Here is a 15,619-nt window from a genome sequence, read left to right as displayed (position 1 = left end):
CCCACCTCAGGAAGCTCACAATCTTCTATGACTCCAGCTCCAGAGATCTGACATCCTCTATGGTCTCTATGAACACTTGCATTCATATTCATAGGTACACACAGACAAACACACACACACACACACACACAGACAAACACACACACACAGACACAAACACACAGACACAAATACACACAGACACACACAGAGAGACACACAGACACACACAGATACACACAGACAAACACACACAGAGAGATAGACACACAGACACAGATACACACACACAGACACACACACACACATAGACACACACACAGACACAAATACACACAGACACACACAGATACACACACACACACACACACACACACAGATAGACACACAGACACACACAGATACATACACACACAGATACCCACAGACACATACATAGATACACTTCGATGAGTGCATGCATGGACTAGTACACAAATACAAAAACAGACTCAAAAATTCCCTTAAGGGGGCGGTCAAGAAAAAAGATAAATGGACACATGTTAGCCTGTTTTAAGAAACAAGCAGTAGGCATTTGAGAAGAAATTAAATTGGTAATGGAAATATCCCAGCAGGAGTTGGATACAGAAGCAGTTTGGAGGACATCATCGCAGTCCAACAAGGTGAAACGAAACACTGAACAAAAAGCCGCTCTTTGACCCATATTTTAAGTAAAGTGTTAATGGGGCAGGTTTCTTCGAAGTGCTTGTAAAAATTCAGTACTACAAGAGAGAGAAGATTCAGGAAGAACAGGTCAGAAGGGAGGTGGAATTTTAAAATCTGGGGAAACCTCAGCTACTGTCATTGGAACAACTGAGAAAGCCTGCGGGGGGGGGGGGTAGGGGGCCAAGGCGTGGCCACAGCCCTTTGATGAAGTTGACCAACTGAAGTAGAGACTGTCTCAGAAACAGCAGGTGTTCTCTTCCTGTAAGAAGATAGCAATCCTTGGCATGCATCTACTTCACAATAGAACACCTAACACAAACCTAGACCTTTGAAGGAAAAGTAGATGAACCCACTATCACACACAGACACTTCTATACTGCTGAGCAGGAAATGGCCAGATGTGGGCATCCTAGACCCAGAGGGTAATCCCAGCACAGAGAAGGCAGAGGCAGGAGGATTCTGAGTTCTAGGCCTCTGAGCTACACAGTGAGTTTCAGGCCAGTATCAAGACCTTGTCTCAGAAAACCCAGGGATGAAGCTTTGAGGCAAAAGAGTACTTGTCTAGCATGCACTAGTAGGGCTCTGAATTTGACTCACTGGGGGGTGTGGATGGGGTGTGCACAGGAAAGGAGCAAAAAGTCAGCACTGCCAGTCAACCTGAGGTAGTCGACTACATTCAAACTTTTCAGAAGATCATGTAGAGTGTACATTCAAGACACCCAGTTCCAGCTCCAAGGCACACCGTAAACTGCAAGAACAGAATTATATGATGGGTACTCTGACCCCACGATGGAGTTCAGCTAGAAATCATTAACAGAAGGAAAGCTGGAAAGTACCCAAATATTTGGAGATTAAAACAGCAGCCTTCTGGGGGCTGGAGGGATGGCTCAGTGGTTAAGAGCACTGACTGCTCTTCCAGAGGTCCTGAGTTCAATTCCCAGCAACCACATGGTGGCTCACAACCATCTGTAATGAGATCTGATGCCCTCTTCTGGTGTGTCTGAAGACAGCTACGGTGTACAGTGTAATGAACAAATAAATCTTAAAAAAAAGAAAACAAAAACAAAAACAGCAGCCTTCTACAGAGCACAAGGACAGAACAAGTCTCCACAGAGATGCAGAATTGCACTGAACTGAATTAAGGTGGTCAACGTGAGCACATTTTGTGTTAATGTAGCTGAAGGATTCATAAAGGAGAAAAAATTAGCCAAAGGTCAGCGAGATAGGAAATAGAAAATCGGTACAGGAAATGACCAAAAAAGCTGGTTCTTTGAAAAGATTTTTGTAAGTTCAGTAATGGGTGAAATGGACCCATTCCTTGGAATACAGTCTACCGAGAAGAAAAGGTAATGCAAGTTAAGCCTCTATGAAATCATTTTTTACTTTAATATATTGCTAACACTTTCATTTTACATCGATGGTGGGCGTTTTGTTTGCATGTAAGTCTGTGCCTCATGTGCATGCAGTTCCCACTGAGGCCAGAAGAGGGCACCAGATCCCCTGGAACTGGAGTTCCAGTCATGAGCTGTCTTATAGCTATTGAGAAATGAACCTGGGCCTTCTGTAAGAGCAATCTGTGTTGTTATCCACTGAGCCATCTCTCAGGCCCCTTTTAAAATCTTTTTTAAAAAAGTATCTTATTGCTAAAAGATATTTATTTGAGACATGGTTAAAGGGAAGCACTGTATGAGGAAAGGGGTTATATTTTTTGCTTTATGTTAATTTTTACATTTGTGTTGTGTGAACGTGTCAGTGAGCTCAGAGGATAACTCCCCTTCTGCCATGTGGGTTCCAAGGGTCAAGCTCAGCTATTTCGTCGGGCTTGTCTACAGTAAAGCGCCTTACTTGCAGAGCCATCTTACCAGTCCTTAAATGATGGTTAAAAAAAAAAAAAAAATCCTGGTGGGCAGTGGTGGCCCTTGGCAGCACTGAGACAGAGGCAGGTGGATCTCTGTGCCATGCATTCAAGGCCAGGCTAGTCTGCAGAGCAAGTTCCAGGAGAGCCAGATCTACATAGACCCTCTCCTGAAAACAAGCAAACAAACATCCTTTCTTAATGGATTGAAATATGCTCAAAATGAGAGTAATGGCCCACTTAATTACTATAGCTCATCCATTGGACGGGGATGTAGTAAGGACTGAGGGTGAGAAAGGGGACTTAGTACGCTATATTGTTTGAGAATGCTTCAGACAGGATCTTACAGTCTTCCCTAAAACTCGCCATCCTGCCTTAGCCTCTGAAGTGTTGGGATCACTTAGGTGGGGTATTTGGCCCTGCCTGTGATGTAATAGAGTGTTATCCAAGAAAATGGTCTTGGATTAGTTGTCAGTGTATATTGAAAACTCTGGAGCGGGGTTGGGGATTTAGCTCAGTGGTAGAGTGCTTGCCTAGCAAGCGCAAGGCCCTGGGTTCGGTCCCCAGCTCTGAAAAAAAAAAAAGAAAAAGAAAAAAGAAAAAAAAAAAAAGAAAGAAAACTCTGGAGCAGGTGTCTACATTGTTTTAGATAGCATTCTAAAATGATGAGCTATAAAAGAAGGTACCAACCTAGCTTCATGAGAATTAAAGAATGTGATTCGGCAGACACTTCAGGGCTCTGGAGATGGCTCAGCACTTGAGAACATTTGCAGCCTCCCAGAGAATTGCAGTTCAATTCCCAGCAGTCTCATCAGGTAACTTACAGTGCAGTAACCTCTAATTCCAGCTCCAGGGCATCTGTTGCCCTCTCTTGGACTCCATGGTCACTGCACAGGTGTGTGTGTGTGTGTGTGTGTGTGTGTGTGTGTGTGTGTGTGTGTGCGCGCGCGCGTGCGTGCACATGTGTGTCCACACAGAGATATACATATGCACATAATTAAATCTTTTTTTTTGTTGTTTTTTTTTTTTTTCGGAGCTGGGGACCGAACCCAGGGCCTTGCGCTTCCTAGGCAAGCGCTCTACCACTGAGCTAAATCCCCAACCCCCATAATTAAATCTTTTAAAAGGAATCTAGGCCTGGAGAGATGGCTTTGTGGTCACGAGCACTTGTTGCTCTTGCAGAGGACCTGATAGGATTCCCAGCACCCACACGGTGGCTCACAACCATCAGTAGCTCCAGATCCAGGGGATCCAATGGCCTGATCTGACCTCTGGGGACACTAAGCATGTACACGGCACACAGACGCACACACAGGCAGACACTCAGGAAACAAAAGAACAATTCAAAAGTTTAAAAGTTTTTAATGAGTTCTTTATTTATTTTTATATATTTATTTGTTTTATTTGTATGACTACACCATAGCTGTCTTCAGACACACCAGAAGAGGGCTCCAGATCCCATTGCAGAAGTTGTGAGCCGCCATGTGGTTACTGGGAATTGAACTCAGGACCTCTGGAAGAGCAGTCAGTGCTCTCAATTGCTGAAGACAAAGCAATTGCTAGGAGAAAAAAGGTTTTTTTTTGTTTGTTTTGTTTGTTTTTTGTATATCTGATAGGTGCGTAGATGAGTAGTAACCAGATATATAAAGCATTATTTCTCTATTTCGCCTTTTTTTTTTTTTTTTTTTTTTTTTGAGACAGTCTCACGTAGCCCAGTGTGTCCCGGAACTAGAACTCCTGATCCCCATGCTACACCTTCCAAGTCCTGGAATACAGGCATGCTCCACCACATGTGTTCTATGCAGTGATGGGGACCGTAAGCATTCTACCAACTGAGATACACAGCCTAGTCCCAGAACTTCTAAACAGTGGGTGAGTCCCCCACGGTGTGCACGTGGAGGTCAGAGGACAACTTTTGGGGGTCCTGGGAATTGAACTCAGGTCATCAGGTTTGATACCAAGTGCCTTTCCCCGCAGAGCCATCTTGACTCTCTAGGTCAACAGTAAGATGAAGGTGTTGAAGACTGCAGACTGTGAAGAGCAGAGACTGCCGCTCAGAACCTCCCCTCAGGGGGAGGGCCCTTGCACTGAACAAAGACTGGAAGGCAAAGGAGAGGAGGAGGCTTGCTGGTGGGAGGGCAATGGCTTGGAGGCTGTGGTTAGGGAGGTTGGATTAGAGACGGGAGTGTATTTGGCTTTCTGGTTGGTCCTAAGTTGGAAGCAGGCTATTGATCAGGTCCTGGTGTTTGGGACTGATTGTTCTAGAGGTTAATATTTAGCTTCCCAGGAGTCCCTAGAGATAGCGTCCTGCTTCCTGTAGGCTGCCCACACAGCTGCCCTCCTTGGCTGGTTTCTACAGATAAGGGTTGCCTTCCTGTTCAGGTCGCTGTGGGTGGGGTCAAAGTTCCATTTTTATAGATGGTCTTTCTGGACCTTGTCCATTTGGTTGATCAGGATCTCACAAACAACCCGATTTAAAGTTGGGTGAGATTCTTGAGTAAATCTGTCAGGAAGAAAATGCAATTCAAAACATAAGTACCTAAATGACATTATCAAAGCAAAACAGACACCCACCACACACATGTGCACCGCATACACACATCACACACCGTCACCAGGTACACATATACACATACCAAACATATAAACGCCAGACACATGCATGCACTCTCAAAGTTGTCTTTAGACCCCTAGGTGCACTGCCGAAAAGTACCTGTCCACCAACACATCAAGTGCATGTGTCATGCATACACAGTAAAAAAAAGACCCAGAAGTTTCTATGTCTATAATTTTTTTTTTTTTTTGAAACAGGTTCTAAAGTAGCCCGGGCTGGCTTCGGGCTCAGTATGTAGCCAAGGTGACTTTGGACTTCTGATTCTCCTGCTTCTGTCTTCCCAGCGCTGAAATTACAGGCATGTACCATCACAACCAGCTAGGCTTTTCCTCCCTCCCTCCCTCCCTCCCTCCCTCCCTCCCTCCTTTCCTTCCTTCCTTCTTTTCTTTCTTCCTTCCTTTCTTTGAGATACATACAAATCTGCTATTTATGTAGCTCAGGCTGGCCTAGGACTCTTAGTAATCCATCTACCTCTGTGTCTTGAATAACAAACAAGATGTGCATTCCAAATCCAGCTTACCCCCAGAATTCCACTCAAAAGCAATAAAAGAGAAAATCTACTCAAAGACTTAGACCATTATTTATTCTAACAAGAAAATCTACTTGCTTATGAGCTCGCCGGTGACCATGCAAGCTCACTGGGGTGCGCTTCTGTGATGAAATGCTAGAAGTTTAAAATGACCCTAGAACAAGCTGTTCCCATTGGTTCCACGAGCTTCTTACTGAAGCCCAAAGCTTGCTTGTCGGAACTTGTGAAACTGGAGACAGGCTAGAAGTCTCCTTCAGCTCCAACTGCAGGCCAACGCTACATCCTGGCCCTCAGATCAGACCCTCCACAGTGGGGGCTTTGAGAAAGTATCACAATGGACGTCTTCCTCCTGTGCTAAGCCCCCCCTCCCCCGGCCCCTCAGAAGTCCAGGTTATTGGCCTTTCTCACTGGGGGCTGCCTGGGATCTGGCTTCCTCCTTGGTCTTCTTCTGACCTGGAGTACTGAGTGGTTTCCACAGCTTGATTCAGATAATGCTAGTTTTACATTAGGGGGAGGCACGAGGGTTCCTCTGTGGTGGTTATAGTGCTTTTGTAAACAGCTGGAAGCTGGTTTCTATGATGACTCCTGTTGCTTCTGAACTGTGGGAAGGCACCTAGGCACCGAGAAGAGCTTGGTCAGGCTTTGGCTGCTGTGTGTGTGTGTGTGTGTGTGTGTGTGTGTGTGTGTGTGTGTCCCAAAGTCACAGGGTGTAGAGCCTTTGTGAACTGGGGTCTTGTGAGTGGATTTTGAGTCATCTGATATGTCCCCACCGGTGACTGTGGCGACAAGCAGGGGACCATGACAACACTGTCCTTTCATCTTGGCTTTTTGTTCCCTGACTGATGAGGTAAGCAGTTTTACCTCACTCTCTGCTCTGGCCATGATGTTCCACCTCACGGCAGACAGAAAAGCAGAAGACACAAGACATGAGCTAAAACTTGTAAAATCTTGAACCCTTTTTAATTACCTGAGACATTTTGTAACTTTAACCAAAAGCTCACTATCACATGACTTTTCATTTTTAGATAGGATCTTGCTAGGTAGTCGAGGCTGGCCTGGAACTCAGTCCTCCCGTCTCAACCTGCTACGTGCACAGATAAGCACCACCAAGCCTACTCTTCTGTCCTCTGTCTCCTCTCCGTGTAGCTCCATCCTCAGAGCCGAGGTTGTGACCTGGCTTCAGGAGCTCTCGCTGGCTCTCCTTGACCCATCGCACCATCCACAAAGACAGAAAGCCTCTTTCTCTCCACCCATAAAACAAAATGCTGCTCTCATCCAGGGACTTTGTCAATCCCTTGTCAGCTTCTCAGAAAATGCCACGGTGGTGTGGGTTATGGCCAGGGGAGAAAGACTCTGGTTTGGCTAAGGCTAATGAGCTGGTATGACATCCAGGGGGATACGATGAGTGCTGTCTTGTGGGCTCCCAGGGAAGCGTCGGAATTGTTTGTGAGCACCACATTCGTACGAGCACCATGTGCAGGATTGTAACCTGCAGGTCTCCTGGGATCATAGACCCCAGGCTTGAAAGGCCCCACTAACCTGCTGGTCTTAGACAACGGCACAAGCCCATGCTGCTTCTTCCTTAGGGTTTTCAGCAGCCCGTGTGGAAGGGGCTCCCAGCCCACCATTTCCTCCAGGTGCCCCAGTCGTGCAGGTGTCAGCACGTGGACTGTTTCAAGTCCCAAGAGGCCAAAAAATCTAAGACTCCCCACTGCCCAGCCCCATACAGAAGTATTCCCCCTTGTGAGGGATTCCTACTGGGGCTGGAGATTGTGAATTTTCTCAGGCTCATCATAACTCAAACAAAAGACACAGAATTGAGAGCCAGTGGAGATGCCAGGGGGATGGCCTGAAGTCAGACATCATTCTTTTGCCTCACTGTGACTAGAGGGCACTCTGCAGGCCTGGTCTGCTTTATGTACCCTGAGACCTAACTGAAAAGTCTGAACTTTCTCATTTCTATTTGGAATGTCCCTCAAAGCCCACATTAAAGGTTTGATAAGATAGCCTTTATTGGGAGATGGAACCTTTAACGGGTGGTAGCTGCAGCCAAGAAATGACACTCCTATGCCTAGTGTGCCTAGCTGGGTCCAATCTCCAGCCCACAGTAACTGGATGCTGTGGTGCACACTCCGGGGAAGGGTTGGAAGAGGATCAGAAATTCAGGGCAATCCTCAACTATACAGGGAGTTTGAGTCTAGCCTGGATGTAGGAAACTTTCAAATAAAATACATAGGGCCTAGTAAGAGGAAGTGAGGTCATTGAGGGTATCTCTCTGGGGCGACGGTAGAGTTCGGACTCTTCTGCTTCTAGGTGCCACAAGGCAAACAGTTTACCACCTCGTACGACCAGCATGTGCTGTGTCTGCAGGCTCAGAGCAGCAAGAACAAGTGAGCAGGAACCGAACTGATGCAAAACCTTTCCTCTCTAGAAACGGGACTGCCTCAGGGATCCCGTCACAGCAGGGGAAGCTGACCAGCACAGAGGTGAGGGCTCTGTTCCTAGATAGAGACATGCGTCTGACTCAGGACCAGTGGCGCCAGATGACACAGCACTGAAAGCCTCTGTTAGTCACCTCTCTGGTTTTTCAGACGCCTTAAAAAAGGAAAGGCAGCGTGCTGTCTCCTAATAGGAGGGGCTGTGAGGCCGTAGCTGGCTTTCTGACTGCTCTGAAGAAGGGTAACTGTGCAAAACTGTCCCAACAATAAGAGGCTGAGGCAGGAGTGTGTGCGTTTGTGCGTGTGCGTGTGTGTGTGTGTGTGTGTGTGTGTGTGTGTGTGTGTTAGACATTGGTTAGCTTTCTCAATCGTTTCCCACCTATTTATTCTTTTTTTTTTTAAACAAAGTTTCACTAACCTTGGCTGATCTGGAATTCACTATGTAGACCAAGCTGGCCTTGAACACATGGAGATCCACCTGTCCCTGCTTCCTGAGTGCTGGGATTAAGGGTGTATGCTACACGCTTAGCTTCCACAAGCATGCAAACGCCCACAAAGGCCAAATAGGAGAAAGGAGAAGAGGTGGCTCAGTGGCTCAGAGCGTCTGCAGCTCCAGCAGAGCCTAGGTCGGTCAGTTCATAGTACCGAGTCTGTGATTCCAGATCTGGGGATCCAGTGTCCTCTCTGGCCTCCCGAGGCTTGCAGGTGGTGTACATCTATCCACACAGGCAAAACACCTCTCCATGCAGGTGACAGCTTCTGGAGAGGATTTTCTTCCGTCCTTCCATGACAGATGCTCCCTGTCAATCTTTGATAAAGCCACTCTCATGCTTTATTCCTCGTGGACAAGGTCTTACACACATTTTGGGGTGGGTAGGGGTCTAAAAGCAGATGCTTCCTATCGGCTTGGTCTGAGATGTTAGGGATGCCTCATCTGCATGTGGAGGGACATCTCCCCCTATGTGACTGATTGTCCAGTGTTCTTCACGTGTTCCAGGACAGGAACCTGGTCAGGAGTATGTGACACACCTACTGTACCTCAGGTATGAGGGTACCAGGGTTTCTGAACCCACTCGGCCTTACCAAGTTTCCTGGCACGGCCCACTGCCCCACACCCTATGTTCACGAACAAACATTCTTCTGTAGAACCCATCAACCATTTCCCATTGAAGTGCCCATCTCTCCTCCCGACCTTCCATGGCCCTGTGTGCAGCTCTAGGGGTCAAGAATATCCCTACCTCAGGGCCTTTGTGTTTGCTCCTCACCAAAAGTCTTTTTCTTCATCTCTTCTCATTGGCCTCTGTCCTTCTGACCCTCACTGTCATTGTAGCTCCTTGGCTTCCCTGCTCTGGGCACTGTGCCCCTGCTCTTTGCTACGTGCCCTGGGAATTGAATTTCCCTTGCTGGAAGAGGAGGTATACAATTTCAGTTGTCACAACTGGAACGGGGGTGGCTGCTGGTATCTAGTGGGTGAATGCCAGGGACATCTGTCACTCATCTGTTCTTTGTACTGTATATAGGGGATAAGGCTTCTTGTCAGGAAGTGGCTCGTTGTGTCTGTGGGGGCTGACAGGTCAGAGGCGACAGCAGCGAGAAACCTGAAGGTGTGTCCAGTCCAAAGGCTGTGAGCTCCTGAGAGGTATTTCCGTTTAAGCCCTAGGGCAGGAAAGCTTTGAGAAGGCAGTGCTAATCGTTTTCTCAGACTTAGGTCCCTTTCCAGCCTTTAGACTGACTGATGGTCGAAGCCCCTCCATGTGGCTTTATGAATCTATAGTCTGAATGTTGGTACCTCCTATGTGTATGTGGTCAAGCCCTGCCCCACAATGGGAACCTGTGGAGAAGGGATCAGGTAGTCGGCTGAGAGCCTCCCAACCAAACCAGCGTCCTTAAGAAAACATAAGGGATCCTACTCACCCTTTGGGTCATGTGTGAGCACACAGTAGGTGCAGTCTATGGGGAGCCCTGTCCAGCAGATCTTCCTCAATCTTGGACGTCAGCCCCCTGAATTATGAGAAATCAACTTTGTTTATGAGCCCCGCCCCTAATCTGCACTGTTTGTTACAGCAGCCTGGACAGACAGTACAAGTCATTGCCTGTTTAGACACCAGCTCATCCAGAAGTACCTCATAGACACCTCCTAACCTAGTCAAGTGACACATTAAAATAACCCTCACCCCATCCTACGAAACCACAAGTCTCTAGTCCAAACGTCAGGAGTATTGAGACAGAGAAGCTCTGGCCTAAGGTTGGGGTAAGATTTATCTCAATTCAAAGGTGTGTCCAGGACAGATTGTGTGAAAAGGCATTTGCTTGCTTGATTGGTTTATTTTTTATCATAGTAGGGATCAAACCCAGTGCCTTGAACATGGTAAGCAAGATAGGTCAAGAGCCCCACTATTGAACTACACCCCAAAACTCCTCACACACCCTCTTTAATAGATATTACCATGTTGTCTCCCAGAAAGATTACCCTATTGAACTGCCTCTTTACAGTATCTGAGGGATCTGGCCATGGTGGCCCACGACTGTTAACCCAACTCTTGGGAAGCAGAGGCAGGAGGATTGCTGACAGTTCCAGGCTAGCCAAGGGCTACTCAGCAGGATCCTGTCTCAGACAATGTAAAACAAAGTAACAGTGAGAGAATGTATTTTCTCACCACGGGATGGCTTTGTGTTGATTGCAAGTTGACATGACCTAGAATAACATTGGAGACAACTCTCTCAGCATGCCTGTGAGGAATTGTCTAGACTAGGTTGAGGGAGGAGGATCCACCCACCGTGGACGGCACCATTCCCTGAGGTAAGGTCTAGAACTGAACAAAAAGCACAAACATGCCCAGTGCCAGCATTCATTGCTCATTGCTTCCTGACGACAAATGCAATCTGGCCTCAAGCGCCTGTGTGCTGCAGTGTAGTCCCTCAGACTGTGAGCTAAATAAACCTTCCTCCCAGCTTGCTGGGAGAAATAACTAAAACTCATTGCGAACTATTTATGCTTTGCTTTTTTCTTATCAAAGCGATACATAATCGAGTCTTCAATCAGCCAAAACTATGTCGCCCTCTACAGTGGACTGATACTCATTTCCTTTTCTTGAGTCTGACTGTCCTGTAGGCCAGGGAGCCTTAATTTGCTATCAGCTGAGGCTGGCCTGCCTACACCTCCCAAGAGCTGAGATTGCAAGCATGCCAGATGCAACCCCATGCCAGATGGGTTAATTGCTTCCTAATTAGTTTTCTGATAGTTTGCTGACTGTCAACTTGAAGCCCCTGAGTCATCAGTGTTCATTGTAAGTGGCTTTGCTGGCTCTACGTGTTGCTAACCTGAGGTGAACACACTGGGAGAGGCAGAGGTTAGTGTCTGGCCTGAGTTGTCCATGGGGAATGGGATCTCCTCAGATCCTAGACATCCTCAAAGTCTGGATAGCGAGGCCCCCTCCTGAGCAGCCCTAAACCTGGCCACCTCCTAACTTCCCTCTGCACAGCCTTTATCTTCCGTGCTGAGGGACTTAGTTTGGTCCTGCAGAAGGATCCTCTTTCTGGAGCCAGACGTGCCTGGGGGCAGTTGGCTCAATTCTAGTCTCTAGATATTTTTGCCTCCTTGTCCCCCTTAGTCCCAGCCTGAAGGCATCTCGTAGCCCTGTGTTCTTTGCTGTAAAGTGGCTCCTGCTTATCTGCCCACCTTTGGGCAGCTGTTTTTAGGGTTTGAAAACCACTTCTCGGTGGCCTGGGGGTTGTAGGTGCCACCATTCCTCTGCACACGCAGATCCTCTCACAAACGCGGATCCTCTCACAAACACAGATACTCTCACAAATGCCTGGGTCCTCTCTGAAGTATAAAGGGGTGTGGTTGGTGCTGGCCAAGCCTGCCCTGCCGCATACTCCTGCTCTTTGTCACTCTGCCCACAGCACTTGCATAACTGAGTGACGCAGGGAACTTCCGGTCTGTTGAGATTCGTTGCCACTGTTCCCATCGATTGTCCCAAAGACTGGGCCCCTCCCTCATCCACATGTGTAGGTGGCTGGACTACACCTACCTGCCTTTCATAAGTTCCTCCCTGAACAGGAGTCTTGTGCTTCCTCCCCTCTCTTCCTGTTCCCTGGGGAAGAGAGGTACAAGGTCCTTTTAGTCAAGTGAAAGGATTTGCCCGGTGTCTCAGGATCCTCTTCAAGGCTCGACCCCACCCCAGCCCATGATGCCGCTGTATCTTGCAGCTCCTCCAGAGGACCAGAATTTGATTTCCCAGCACCTAAGTGGGGTAGCTCACAACTGCTTTTAACTTTTGATATGTAAGAAGTAAAACATTAGAAACCAAGAATCAGACATTCTGGTTTTTGGTTTCTATGGGCATGTGCATTACACAAAGAAAAATAAAGTATTTTAAAAATGGCCTCTGTTTCTGACTTTCAGAGTCCTATTCTTGGTAGACATCTACCTCCCAGTCCCCTACTGGTCTTCCCTGACAGGGTTCCTGCTTCCTGAATTCCTCCTGTCAGGTGTCACTTTTTTGTTTGCTGAGACATAAGCACTCTTAAATGTCCTGTTAGCAGCTGTAGCCAGGACTGAAGGACCATGTGGACACGACCATCCTCCTCTGGACACCAGCAAAGCATGTGTGTAGGCATTCATGCCCCAAGGTGAGAGTTCAGCTTCCTCCATCCATTCTTCTGTTTACCATCCACCCAGCCGCCCGCCCCATTCATTTTGCAGTTTTTTGTAGTTTATGTTTTGTAGTGGTTCTGGATGTGGGACCCAGGGCTTGATGGACGCACCCTATCACTGAGCGGCATCCTAGATGTCATTTTTTGTTTTTAATATTGAGATGTGGAACCATAGAAACCAAGTTCCCTGTGTATCTGTTCCCCTGTCGTGAATTTATCAGTGGCCCCGTGTAGTTCCCCTGACTTCATGTCCACGGACATCACATGTGATGTTTGCAGGGTTAGTCCAGTGTGAGTGGGGCCATCCCAGTGTGGAAATGTTCTCCAGTGTTTTGTTAGCTTTTCTGCTGTCAGCTTACGTTCTGTGATTCTTCATCTAAAGTATCAAGCACATGTGTTATAAGGGTCCAAAACTCACGGAAGACCACAGACTCTGATATTATGAAAAAAAAAAAAACAAAAACGAGTGTTTATTTCACTCAGGCCTTCTCACAGGGAACCAGGGGGACTCTCTAGAAGGATTAGGTAATCTAAAATTTCATTGGTGTGTGCTGGGGGGGGGGGGTCATAGGTGATCAGTGTTCTACATTCCTATGTCACGAACATTCATTCATATGATGAAATAGGGCCGTCCGGGGCAGACGGTCCGTTCTGAGATATATCCCCAGGCTTTTCTTTGGGAGGGGGGTTTATGATCTTGTTCTGCATTTTATCGTCTATTCTGGGAGCTGGTGCCTTGTGACCTACTTCTGGGACTTATGGTCTGTTCCCAAAGCCGGTGCCTTAGGACCATTTTTGAAATCAGGCCTGGTCCTCAAGAGACAAATGGGGTTTGTCCTTTCAGTGTTAAAACTGGTGACACCATTGCAATGCATTCTTCTGCTTGTCTTGATTAATATTTAATTTATTTTAATCTTCGAGCACTCTTGTGCATGTGTGCATGTATGTTCATGTATGTGAGCAGGGCATACGAATGCCGCAGATTGTGTGGGGAGGTCAGAGGACCACCTCAAATGTCAGCGTTTGCCTTCTTTCTGGTTTGAGACAGGATCTCTTGTTGCCTGCTGTGTTCACCAGGCTAGCCAGCCTTTGGACTCTCCTATCTCTGCCCACCATCTAGCCAGAATAATGAAGTGAAAGAAGTTCAGTTAAAGACCTTGTCCCAAAAAATAAAAGGTAGAAACCGATAGAGGAAATCATTTGATACCTATCTCTGGCCTCCATACACATACACGGACAGACATACAAAGGGACAGATGGGGAAGGAAGCTTTAGGGTTGTATCAACTATCAACAGAAAGGACAGATCATTTTTTGCCCTAGTTTTCCTTCCCAGTTGACAACCTCATGAAAAGCGCCTTAGGAGAGAAATGGATTGGTTTAGCTCACAATTCCAGATGTAGTCAATCACTGAGGGGAAGTTGAGGTGGGCTGGTCACATTGTAGTCTTAGCAGAACAAAGAATGAACACATAGGTGTATGTGTTCAGCTTTTCCCATTCACAGTCCAGGGCCAACCCCAGGGAACAGTGGCCCACAGTGGGCTGGACCTTTCCACATCAGTTAGCAAGACAATCCCTGACAACCAGCCAACCTGATCTAGGCAGCCATTCTTTTAGATTTCCTTTCCATTAGGCTGTGTCAAGTTGACAAGCTAACCACGACAGTTCTCATGAGTCAATCACGGGTAGGGAAGGGGCTCATGTGGTCCTACAGGACCGTTGGAGGCTGGTGGGGTCAGGGAGGACCACCGTTGTTGTCACCTGCAGGTGGGGTCAGAGAGACTCATTGTTTAAATTTCACGCCCACTTGTGACTCCACCAAGCTCCAGTCACACAAACAACCCTGGTTAAACTAGTCACAAAAGAAAGGTGTGGGTTAGGACAAAGGGTTTGGAGGGAGTCAGCGGGTGTGGGAGGGACACAGTGTAGAGGCAAAAGCCCCAGGTCAAATTTTATAGTGTATAGGTTTGGAAAAAATGCATCGTGCAATGTGTCTGTTGTTGTAATATGCAGCAGGCCCTGCCTCCACCCTCCTAGTCCCTGATCTCTGTATTGGGTCCATAATTTTACCTTTTCCCATGTAGTGGAACTGAGCTCACAATGTACTTACTGTCTTCTCAGGCTGGTTTCTGAACTCATCCCCTTTGTGTCTTCTTGGGCTTTGGGACACTTGACTCTTTTCACACCAGCTGACAGCTCTGTATGGATGTGTCCAGATCTGATACTGAGCTCCCCTACTGAAGGACACTGATGTCCTCCAAATTCGGGACAGTTATGGATGAAGCTGATACTAATATCTATATGCAGGTTTTTGAAAGGACAGAGTTTTGTTCTTGGTTTTTTGAGACAGGGTTTCTTTGTGTAAAAGTCTATCCTGGAACTCACGCTGTAGACCAGGCCGGCCTCAAACTCACAGAAATCCACCTGTCTCTGCCCTCCAAATGCTGGGACTAGAGGAATACTCTCAACATGTCCAGTTGAGGACATAAAGCAGTGGTTCTCAACCTGTGGGTCATGACTCCTCTGCTGGACCCTTTCACATGAGTCACCTAAGACCACCAGAAAACATATTTACATTATAATTCATGACTGTGGCAAAATTCCAGTTATGAACTAGCAGCAAAAATAGTATCATGGTTGAGGGTCCCACAACATGAGGAACTGTGTTCAAGGGTGTTAACTGTGTTAGGAAAGTTGAGAACCACTGTCATTTTTTTAAATACCAAGAAGCATAGTAACTGGTCAAGTAGCGAGATCACATATACTTTTGTAAGAAACTTCTCTGTGTCTCTGGTGGTTTTACTGCTAAGTTTTAAGAGTTCTTTGTATAATTCAGATAG

Source organism: Rattus norvegicus, chromosome 17 (genome assembly GCF_021556685.1).
Source record: "Rattus norvegicus strain SHRSP/BbbUtx chromosome 17, alternate assembly SHRSP_T2T, whole genome shotgun sequence".
In the NCBI taxonomy this organism is placed as follows: Eukaryota; Metazoa; Chordata; class Mammalia; order Rodentia; family Muridae; genus Rattus; species Rattus norvegicus.
The sequence above is the reverse complement of the archived record's forward strand: the minus strand, read 5'-3'. Positions refer to the sequence as shown.